This window comes from Meleagris gallopavo, chromosome 10 (assembly GCF_000146605.3).
Source record: "Meleagris gallopavo isolate NT-WF06-2002-E0010 breed Aviagen turkey brand Nicholas breeding stock chromosome 10, Turkey_5.1, whole genome shotgun sequence".
NCBI classification, from domain to species: Eukaryota; Metazoa; Chordata; class Aves; order Galliformes; family Phasianidae; genus Meleagris; species Meleagris gallopavo.
The window spans coordinates 602939-615241 of NC_015020.2; positions in this window are offsets into that span (position 1 = coordinate 602939).

The following is a 12303-nucleotide window of genomic DNA, read 5'->3' on the forward strand; positions in this document are numbered from 1 at the left end:
TCTTTGAAGTGACAGTAAGTGACAGGAAGTTGTTAGGTCAAGAAGACACCAAAGTAAACATACAGAAACTAAATAGCTGAAGAAATTGGGAAAAAAAATTATACAAAATGAAATTCAGGATGGGAACCACAGAAATGTGCAGCCAAAAGGAAATCATCTGAAACAAACAAACAAACAACAACAACAAAACAACCAGAGTGAAAGACAGGAATAGGGAAAAAATTATGCTACTGAAATTCTGGTATAACAACTCACAGCAAGTTGTTCAGAATTACCCAGAACAGCCCAGTATGATTCTGAGGTTGGTCCCATTATGTACCAGAGTGGAACACACTGTTGTTAGTGCAATTATATCCAGATTGTGGCATTCCCTTCTAAGCAGAATGCGCTTGGGAGAAGTTGAGAGAGAACCCAGAAATAAAAAAGATAAGTGGCTGGAAGTTTTGGGTTATGAGAGGATGTAAAAAAAGGTAAATATACTGCATAACTTGGCTAAATGACAACTCGCAGGACAACTAACTGACTGCAGACACTGGAAGAGCATATACAGGAGGATGACAGGGAAGTTTCAGGTGTCTTTAAAAATAACAGGCAAAGTAACAGAGGAAACATTTCAACTGGATGAGAGGAGAGGCTCTCTTAACAGTGGTCTCTCACAGGCCACCACGGGAAGTGGTAGAAACGATCTTGAGGATGTTGAACAAGGGATGAGGGGGTGGCAGCAAGAAGCAAAGGAGGCACAAATGAGGGGCAGAAGAGGGGAAAGAAGAGTAATGTCTTGTTCTCTCCTCTGCATAACCATGGCCCGCTGGTTCTGCCACTGCTGTGCTGGAGTGGATTTCAGGAGGACAGCTTCCTGCAGTGCTGGCTCCATCTACAAGAGCCATTCCAGGCCCAGCATGTTTGAACGATTGATCTCAGTGACTGAGAATTCAGTCAGTCCTGCTGAGAACATGCATTCCATACAAATGACAGTGGGCTTTTAGTTAGCAGCACACACCTTAATTGACTTTTCTCAAGTGACTGGTAGCAAGGATCCAGTAAGATGCTCTAATATGAAGAGACCAGAGGGGATGCATGCCCATCCAGAGCAGTCAGAGCAAGAGATGTCTGCAATGGCACCAACTAATCGGGGAGTTATTTCAGAAATTATAATATTCCAGGTCTGTAGCAATGCATTTTATTCCTAATGGGCCAACAGAAGAGAAAACAGAAAGTTTGAGAACAAGTGGGAAGATGCAGAATGGAGTAGTGGCTAATAGCCAGCCAATCTGTTCGGTGACCTTGACCTGATGGTGGTATTAAACTACATTCTAAGGAAATATACTAAGGAAATTGGTTGTTTGAAACAATTAATGGCCTGAAAGAGCAGCTTGCAGCCTAAGGGAAAACTTAAAACCAAAGACTTAGCAAGTTAATCATTAACAGTAGTAATGTTTTGTTTTCAACAGTTTATTATAAGAAAAACAGTGTTTTAATGTCATATCTGAGAATTGTTATTCAAGCTTTAGAAATTTCTTCTGGTTAGGCTTGGGATGGTTTGCACATACAGAATACAGAATAAACTTATGCGTGAATACAAGACTTAGTTCCCCTGGGGGAGACACATGACCCCATAAGATTTTTAATGAACGCAGAAGTTGGCCATCTATGACCCATTTCAGAGCAGCTTCTAAGCATACAATTAAAGCAATGCACATGCTTATGTTTCCTTGACGTCAATGGGCCTTCAGCAGGGCTTAAGAGGTGTCCTGATTAGCAAAGCTTCCATCACCTCCTGCTTCTGCTTATTTAAAACTGGACTTTAATAGGAGTCCTTAAAGCCTCGGTGCCATTTCAGCTGGTGGTATTGTTCCACTCTATCAGATATACACACAGTAGAATAAAAGCGCATTGAGAAGTCTCATTCAGAATCTGAGCTATCTGGAGTATTTACTGCAAGGTTCTGTACAGGTTTCACACCATCTTCTACACAGGGAGCTTGGTTTTGGGATGTACACAAATGTACACACATTCTTCTGCATGGAGAGAGGCAGCAGGGAAGAATTTTCCATTCATTGAATTAGATGTAGTCCTGCTGTGTGAGTAGGGAGACAAGAGGTAGCCAGCAAGCAAGCACAGTTCTGTTCTGATGAGCATAATGTTAGAACAAGTTCTTTGCTCTTGGCATCAAATTAGAGATGGTACTGATGGAAGTGATGCTAAAGATCGAGTCCAGTTGGCTGTTTAGCAAGAAGAGATCTGCTTGCTAAGATCTGTGCATTGACTGCTTGCTGAAATCTGCCAGTTCATGTGAGAACAAAAGAAGAAAGGTCAGGGTTTGGAAGTGCCAAAGTGAAGGGTGCAACAGCTGTTGAGAGACGTGGTTTCTACCCAAAGGGATTTTCTCTTGTGCAGCCTTTGCAAGTGCTGCTGTGCCAGGCTCTGCCAGAGACAAGACAAACTCTGCAGGCACCTCATTCATATGCTCCATTCTGCTATATTTTCATTTCTGCTTCTTTACTATTTGTAATGACTTGCACACTTGATTTTCTTGTACCAAAGCCACTCTTCATTCCTCACAATAAAGTAGAAATGCTGTCTGTCTGCTGTTCTTCTCATGCCTTTCATTCACTCGACTCCCTCTCCAAGCGCCCTCACACAAGCCTGTGTCCTTCTGCCAGTAATGGGCTGGTTTGGCTTGATGAAACATCCCAGTGTCTCATATTAACAAAAATATCGTTTATACACACATCTTTAATTGTTTATTCTTTAGCTGCTTTATTTGGCAGCTTTGCAGGAGTAAGCCCTACTTTCCTGATGGTAAATTTGGGGTTATGTCCCTTAAGAGAATTTAATTTGGGAATATAAAGGACTATAAAGAAGCGTATTCACTGGAGACTGAGTTGTTTCACCCACTTAGTTATTAATGAAAGGAATTATGCCTTGTCAGAAAATAATAGTAACATGCTCTACTAATTCCTGTATAAAGTTTGTTTTATTTGGCAAATTATATCAGTTCTTTTCCATTAGATAGCAGTACTCTGAGGGGTAGGGAGAATAACCATGAAGCTGAAGGGTGTTCCAAAAATAACAACACTATTCTCTGCTGCATTTAGGCAATATTTAGCTAAAACAGGGGTTTGCATCCTGTTCTTTTCCAGGCAAGAAAGCAGTTATTCTGGTCTTGCTGATGTTGAGATAATGCCCGTAACACTGCATTTAATGGCTAAAGGTGGACATACGCTTCATGTATTTCTCTGATCTCCGGGTCTCTACAGAGTAACAAGAAGATAGCCAATAATTATAACAACAGAAATGAAAGCTCTTTGGAGGAGTAAATGTGATCCCATACAATTTTCAGCTTTATGGAAGTCTGACATAGTTTGTGCTAAGTAGGTTCCTGTCTTTGGGATTCTCTCTATAATCAGAACAACCTGACAGTGTAAGAGAATGAGGGAAGGTACAGGAAAATTACCTGGAGCGTGTTTGTAACTGTCCGACAGAGAAAGCAAATCAGAAGATATTCTCTAGCCCCAGGCTCAGAGACATGAAATGCATTTTTTTTCTTGCTATATTGTGTTGCCCTGATTTGTCTGCAGAAGCAAAAAAAGTTTCTGCTGCATTGTTTGTTTATCAGCAGCAGCTGTCTGTGTTGATGACTTCAGATGTGTCTGGGTTTTAACTGCCATGTCTCAGCTCCTCCTCACAAATCAGACCATCAGCTCATTATTGCTGCTGTGTGTGGTGGTGTTGGTAGCATTTGTTTGTTTTAATGTGTTCCAGTCATTTCTGGGAACAGATGTCTTTCATCGTTAGAGTGCCTTACTTTGAAAATAAATAAGGGAAGCATTCATCACAATACATATAATCAACCTCCTGGATAAATTTCCTAAGTATCAACAGAAGAACTCAGCTTACAAATGCTGAGAGGTTTTCAGGTTTGCTCTTATTTTTGAATGCATTTATTCCTTTGTCACATAAAGGATGGAATGGTTTCTCCCTCTGAGATGTGTAAGTCATTACAATCTGTGTGGCTGGCTCTTGATCCCCTTCTCTTTTTCTTATATATTATGGCAAACATTTGAGAACAGAAGGTGGCATGTTTAACTTCAGGATGACCTATTCCTTAAAGCAAAACAAAAAAAAGCCAAAACAAAAATGCAGTTTTCTCATTCTGCAAATCATAGAATCATAGAATTGCTCAGGTTGGAAAAGACGTTACAGATCACCGAGCCCAACCACAACCTAACCACACTATGTAAATGTAATGTAAAAATTACTTTGTGTATGTGACCTTCATTCTTCCCAAACTTCAGAGACTGTTGGTTGAGAGATTATTCAGTAGGCGACTTATTTTTGATTACTGGATGCTTGGTACATGGTAGCATTTGTACACAAAGGCTCAGCTACTTGGAATTATTTTGCAATTTCAAATTCAGTATACTGAGGAGTCTTAGTTTCCTTGTGATGGCTAAAGGACTGGGAGCCCTTAGCTCTTCCTGGTAGGATGGATCCCCATCGAATTTAAGTTATTTTACAGAGTGTTTCTTTGTGGTTAGGGGATATTTTATCCACTTTACTATTGTCCTAGTAATATAGATTTAGGACAGTGGGGGACAAGGTTCCCTGTTATATATAAACACTCTGTAATGGTAGCCAGGAACACTGCTGAATCTCAGAACACATAAAACATGCAGTCATTTCTCTTTCTCGTGTAGTTTCTCATATGGCCTTTGATGCAGGTATCCTAAGTCTATCTTAGTTCACGGACATGAGACCAAAGAAGTGACGTTCAGGAGAAGGAAGCCAGAGTAACCCAAGGAAATTGAAGTACATATATATATTTTTTGTGTTGTTTTGTCTAAGTTCCTAGTTGGGGGGCATTCCCTGGAGGGCTCCCTGCTCTACAGCAGCAGGAGAAAGTCTTTGGAAACAGCATCTGGGATTTTCATTACTTCTGCTTTTCCTGTATAATTCTGATTTGGGTGTTGAACCTCTTCTTGTGGTCACAGCAAAGGTCAGATTGATTTTAGTCAAAAGAGAAGCAGAATCAAAATGAGCATTGTGAAAATAATAATTATTATTAATAATAAAACAACGCAGAGTAAATTGGAAATCTCTTTTTCCAATTATTTTAAAAAGTTCATTTTTTAAAAATTTCCAAAATGTGTTTAGAGTAACAGAGAGAGCAGGGAAAGCTGAAGGTGAAATATTCATTGAAGGGGGACAGCTGGGAAAATGCTTAACCTTTTTATCATCGTTCTTTGCCACTTTCTTAGCTGCCTGAGCAATGAGTTACTGCAGGGCAATAGCACTACTAACAGAACTGTGATAATCTGAGTAAGAAAGACATTTCTGGCGTACTTTAAATGTTTAAATAGATCTTATAACCACAAAAGAGGAAAGATTATTTTCAGTATTTTAAAAGGAAAGTTAATGCAAAAAGTGACAGGTTGGAGATTTGCTTAAGTGCTGCGGTACAGAAGTGGAAATTGCATTTAAATAATACACTGAAAATACACTGGGGAAAAAAAAAGTCAGTGTAGCAGAAAGGCACTTGTTCAAGAGAGGAAATGGGCAAGTTACTCTTTAACTGAATGAAGAATCTGAATGAAGAACTTCAATAAAGTGTGCAGAAAAGCAGGGACTACAGTGGAAACAATAGGAGAGAATGGTTATTATTTGGTAATTTTCAAGAGGGCAAATGAAGTTGTTCAAACACTACACTGAGCTTCTTAACAGAAGTATTTTATCTCCTGAAAAGTGTCTGTCAAATATAAACTGCTTATTATTATTTCTCTGTGTATATTATGATATATGGGTTTATTTCATTTTTCTTGTGATACCTGTGTGGATTCTTCTTAGAAAACTCCACTTGTGTCACTGAAGCCCTTGCCCTCTCCAGGTATATTAACTCCAGCACAGTGAGTATCTGAGCTGCTCCATACTGTCAAAGTTAGAAAGTTATTAATAAAAATACATTTTTTTTTACATTGTGCAGAGGTCTTGCAAGTCTCACTGCACACAAAATGCTTGCAAGAGCAGAATAACCACTGAGTTCTGCAAATACTTCCTCCCATGTGTACTGCCATTTGCTTTATTTGAACAACTTCCATGAATAAAGATGTGTTGGCAAGAACATGACTGTTAAGGGTGGGACATGATCAAGTCCCTGAATGCCCTATATTCATGTTCTGGTTCTCGCTGTGATGAACAGAGCACAGCCCCATTACGTGTTCCTCTGCTCTTCTCTGATGTGGCCTTCCAAACTCTTAGATATTTTGCTTTGGGTATTGTGAACCACTCTAATGTAAAGTAGTGGGGTCGACTTCTTGTGAATGCCTCTAATTCAGGTTTTTTCAGATCACAGTCTTCCTTAGTTGCTGATTTTTAGGTTACATTCAAACAGAACTGTATTTCTTCCTGCTTACACTGTCTTTTTCAATTTCTTTCAGTGAATGTAAGATGTGACAGGACCACTTAAGGATGACAGCAAACAGTAGGAAACCTACACAAATTAATTGCATCCGCCTTTCGTACAGCAGAAGTCAATGAGATTCCCACAGTGGAGTCATTTGTCAAGGGGCAGAGTTAGAGGGAAAGTCTCAGTAAAAGAATCTCAGGACAGGTTGATAACACAAATGTAAGAGCAGCTCAAGTAAAAAAATGCTCAACCGCTGGTTTTGTTGTATGCAGCCTATCATTGAATTCAATATCGCTGGAAGCCCAGAACTGATACGCAACCAATTTTTTTCAGAGATGGTTGCAGAGCAGTCCTGAGGCTTCTAGAGCAATGCTTACCCCTTGCTAGGCAATATTAAAATAGAGCTGTTAATGTGCTGTGATAACATTTCTTTTTCAAGAGGAAATTGTACCTCATAAATCTACTTAGAAGATGTTTGCCATCATTTAGGTGAAGGTGTTCCGATCTGATAAACTGGGATTTTTGGAAAAGAAGGCAAAATATCTCCAATCCTCTCATGAATTAATAAATGGTTAAAAGAGACTGGGGAGGAAAGGTAGGAATTATGTGTTCACTTTTCATAACCGAGAGCAATAACCAGTGGAATCTCTTGCTGGAAGCAGTGCTATCTTTTATATGCATAAATGAACAGGAAAATAAAAGATTGAATAGTGAGGAGCCAGCTTTGTAGCTAGCAGAATTATTCCATCTAGCTGCAACTGCAGAGCATATGCACAGCCACAGATTCTAAGCTGGCATTACTTGTTAGGAAGGAGAGCTGGTCATCTTATGGATAGCTCAACAGTATGCAAAAGGCAACTAAGTAGTTAAAAATAATTACGAGGGAAATAGAACACAAGCAAACCCATTGTTACTTTGTGAACTCACAGCCCATGTTTTGAATGATGTGTGTCATTCTACTCACCCATCTTATGAACAACACACAGAAAATAAAAAATGTAAGTGAAAGAAATGGCGCGCCTCAAGGAAAAAAAAACCGAAATCAACAGAGTTCGGAAAAGAGATGAGTAATAGATATCTGTAAGTAACTGACAGTTTGGAAAATGCCTACAGGAAATTACTCGCAGTTACTTAGAGCACAAAGGTTCAGCTGCATCCAGTATGATGGGCAACCCTGTGGACAAACAAACAAAATAATGTAACTTTTCTGTTGGCTCAAACTGTGGAATTGGAATTTGTAGTCACAAGAATGTACAGAGATTGAGGGTATTCCTTCAAAATGATTAATCAGAGGCAGCAAGTTATGTCCAAAAGCAGTTACTGAAAAGTCGTGGTCCTGGTGCTACCCAAGGGGAGGAATTTTCAGTCTGGTGCTGCTGCCAGAGAGAGGAGCGTATTACATGACTTCAGGTTTCTGCAGGTGATCACTGATGGAGACAAGCTATGGGGAAGAAAGAAGGTGGGCAATTACAGCCAGAACATCAGATCTTTAGAGTAATGAACTCCATACCACTTAGATGTAAGCTGCTGATCAAGTTATTTTTTTTTCTTTTGGTCTGCTGCTTCTTTTTTATGACTGATTTTTGTTTAGACTCAGGCAGCTTTGTTGACTTCTATGGTATAAATAGTACTCTGGGGTATACTTTAATCCCAAGTTCGGTCCTGTATTAATGTCTTAAAAATGAATGCTCTTAAGTGCTTCTAGTATAAATATGATCAGCCTTAGTTGTATAATTATTGTACTTTGTTGGCAAGTCATGTGATTTTCCTGTTTTGTTGCAGAGAAGCTGCTAATACCATAAAGGATTTTTAAATAATGCAAAACTACCTTGAAATGTCAACTGCTGTGAGATTACTTCAACTGATCTGGTTGTTCACAAACCAGCTATCAGGAGCATTGTGCTGGCCCTTCAACTGGCACTGATTTGAAGGAAATCCAAGTGCCATGTCACTTTGTGGCAGATATGGCTGTTCTGCAGCTCAGGGTGTAATGTGAAGCACAGCAGTTGTGTGTGCAGGGAGGGGATGAAAGAGACAGAGCCAGTCCCTTCACAGGGCTGATGTGTGGTGTGAAAACCTCAGACAGCGGGCCTGAGCCCATCAGGAAAGGTATGGAGTGGATATTTGGAGAAACTTGTTCCCCTCGAGGGCAGGCTGGCAGCAGCAGGGGTGGCCCTGAGATGCCGTGCTGCTTCCATCCTTGGAGGTTTCCAAGTCCTGACTTGATCAAGCCCTGGGAAGCCTGGCCTGAATACAGAGCTTCCCCAGCTTTGAGCTGGATGTTGGACCAGAATCCTCCTGAGATCTCTTTCCAGCCTGAGTTATCCTGCAATCCTACCATTTTATGAGGTCAGACATTACAGATATAACAGCAGACAATTACAGAGACTAACTGCTTCCTAAATATGAAGGTTTCACCCAACATGCTGTACTTCAAGCTCTCAGAAGATATTTCGGGATTTCAGCATTGTGTCTAAGACCTGCTGTTATTTCAGCCCTTCATGTTTGTTTCCCTAACTGCCTTGGGTGACTCGGCCACAGCCTGAGCAAACCACCATGTAGGTGGAAGAAAGGACAGAAAGCAGGGCTCTGCCAAAGCACTGGGCACCTGAGCAGAATTCACTCTGAGTGCAAATTTTCCTCATTCGCAGTGGAAAGTCTGCCAGAATGATTAGTTATTTTTTAAGTGTTGAGGAGGGATGTTTGCGTGTGGATATGGGGGACTGAGTGCAGAGCAATGAAGAAATTTCAGTTTTCCACTGTGACAACGTGTCTGATAAATTGCCTCAGACGAGTCAAGTGGAAACCTGGAGTGCATGCCTTCTGCAGAATGTCTGTGATAAGAGGCACTGGGATGGCAGCTTCTAGCTGAGTCCAGTTTTAGCCAGGGATCCAACTCTTCAGATTATGCAACTGATAAGCAAATGGCTATTTATCATTACAGGCAATCATAAAAACAAGAGTTACATTTCCCCCTTTCTCCCCTTTGGTGTTATATAACACCTTTTGGTGTTATATATAACGGATGAAACTATTTTTACCACAGAAAAGAGACATTTTGTCTCTGCATGAGCAAGCGTTTGTCACAGAAGTCCTGGGGAGGTGGAACTCGAGGTAGTCCTTCAATAGCTGCAGTTTGTAGACCTAACCAAAGAGTGATTTTTACTTTTTTTTTTTTCCTGATGCACTGTGAGGTGTTTGTGACTAAAAGAAAATTCCAGGTTTGTGTTAAGCATCTGACAAAATATCCCTTTTTGTTTCCTTAGATGATTGTTTGTCCTGATATGACCAGTCTTGCTTTTCGGTGGTTTTGCCTACAGTTTTGTCTGAGCCTTGACGCTCAAGAGCAGCACACTTAAAATGCCCTCTGTAATTTGTCATAGCTTCCCTTACAAGTCTGCTTTAGAAAAGACCTTTGTCTGCTTGGTACTTCACAATGCCATTCCCACACCCTCTAATTGCCTCACTGCAGCTCATGGCTTGTTTCCACTGTGGGCCACGCCAAGGGCTGATTTGCCACCGTCATAGGCAGAAGCAGAGAAGGTGGCGCTGGATCTGAAGGCTTTGGCCAAACACCTCCCTCCTCCCAGAGACAGAGACGAGTCAGGCCGGGGAGGGCAGGACCTTGTGGGGTGTCCTAGAATGAACGGCAGTACCGGCAGGTAGTTGTTAGTGGGCTGAAGTAGTCTGAAACAACAAAATAAAAACCAACAGTACCCTTCACATGAAAGAGAGTGGAAGGAGGTTTCCTAACCCAGTTAATTCAGACATTGTTTGGCCAGGCACCCACAAAAGATTACAAGGACGTAGTGGGGTGAGTAATGGGCTACCGCGTAGGGGGTAGAGCAAGGGAGCAGGGAGGGCATCTGCTCAGCTGGTTTGGTCACAGGAAAAAAAAATGACAAACTCTACCCATAATTTTTCTTGAAGAAATGGGATGAAGACCAAAAATAACTTTCATAATATTATGAGAAATAACAGGAACAGTCAAAATGTAAATGAAAGCTTTTCATTTCTTCTGTCAGAAGAAGCAGAGGAATTTTTTCTCCCCTCATTAGTCAGCGCCTTATCAAGAGTCTGTGTTGCTTCCTTGGGCAGGGAAAAATCAGTGTTGCTACTGAGAACTAAATGGGGGATTTTCAATGGAAATACTGGAGTTCCCCATTTGTTGCTGATATCCAGAACCATACCCTGGCAGTAACATTTTGCATATATTTAAAATGTGAGATTGGAGATGAAATGTGGGCTTGGCACAGCTGTGGGACAGGTAATGAAGCCTGTGGGCAGCATGTGGCTTCAGAAGCTTGTGCATAAGCAGAGCGAAACCATGCCAGGGTGGAGATGTTGGGGAGCAAGTCAGGTCCTTGGGAACAAGACTGTTGGCTCATCCCAACACGGTGGGTGCTGATGGTGACCTCTGAGATGAACACAGCTTCTGGGAACGCTGCCTCTCCAGCGCTCTGCAGGATGTGGTATGTTTCTTCAGCAATTCAAAATAAAATTTGGACAAGTAGATAAGAGGAAAGCTGGTCATACCCTCAGCCTTGCCAGCAGGGAAGAGGGAAGAAAGTAACAGGTTTCTTAAGAGCAATCATATTCATGCCATCTATCATTTCTACGTCTTAAAACTGTTACTGAGCTCTACTGACACATTCTGAAGTGTCCTTTCCTATCAAAAGATTGACGGAGGGTGATCTTCAGAGAGCAGTTGACTCGGGAGTCAAAAGTACCCAAATAATGACACTATAGTGGGTTTGCTGTCTTTTTCTGGTTAATATTCCCTCAAATATGCACAATGAAGAAATGGGTGAAGAGGCTGTCCACATCAAATAAGTGCTTTCTGAGCTGGCAGTCCTGGGGCTGCTTTCCAAACACAACCTTGCCCTTTTTTGTGACAGTGCCCACAGGACAGCACTTTCCTACCATGCCTTTTTTTCCTTACAAGATGAGACAGAAAACGAAGTTAAAAGTAATGGTCAGAGTTGCTCAGCTCTTGCAGTGCATCATAGCAGAAGACTACTAAGATTATGGAGAAAATGAGGTTTCTGCCTGGCATTGCTTTGCAGGGACGAGAGGCTCATTTTCCCCTAATTGTGGCTACCAGCTTACCACACTTCTAGGAACCTTGTTAATAGGATCTGAATGCTGCCTACTTACCTCTCACTTGTGGAAGCCTACCCTTTGGTTTTCTGCACTTTGAATAATTCAAGGCATTTTTCTCCTTAATCCACTCTCGTTCTTTTGGTACCTAAGGAAGAACAAGCTTTATGTGGTACGCAGAGGCCAGTGCTGGGTGAGCTGCAGGTGAAGCCCGGCAGGTTCTCCTGCTGACCCACAATGGAGTCCACAAACCCAAGTAGGCATTTTTTTTTTAATCTCATGATAATGATGCAGCAAATATTTGTTTACAAATATATGTTAATATGCTTCAAAATACATCATTTTAAAATACTTTAAAGAAAAACAGAACAAATGTGGAAGAGGTATTTAAAGACATTCTACATCTTTGCAGAAATGACAGAATTAATGAAAACCAGTGCTTTCCCATTAAAACCAGCCCAAAGCAGCCAGCTGCCTCCATGAAGTTCTTCCTCCCCCTTCCTCCAGGAAAGACCACTGCACACACCCAAAACGTAGAGATCTGAGACAGATCTGCACCACATGAGGTGTAGTTTGGATAAGGCACGACCGGGGTGTATTTCAGAGTCAAATCTTTTAACAGTACTGAAGCGTGAGGAGCTGCAGTCTGAGACGAGCAGCAAGAGGAGGGACTCCACGTGTGTGCGAGCCGCTTCGTCCTGGCGGCAGTAAACCCGGGCTCCACAGCAGAGACGGAGGCCGGAGATTTCAGGATGCCCCGCCACGCAGCCGGCAGGCCCGGATGCAGCCTGGCACGG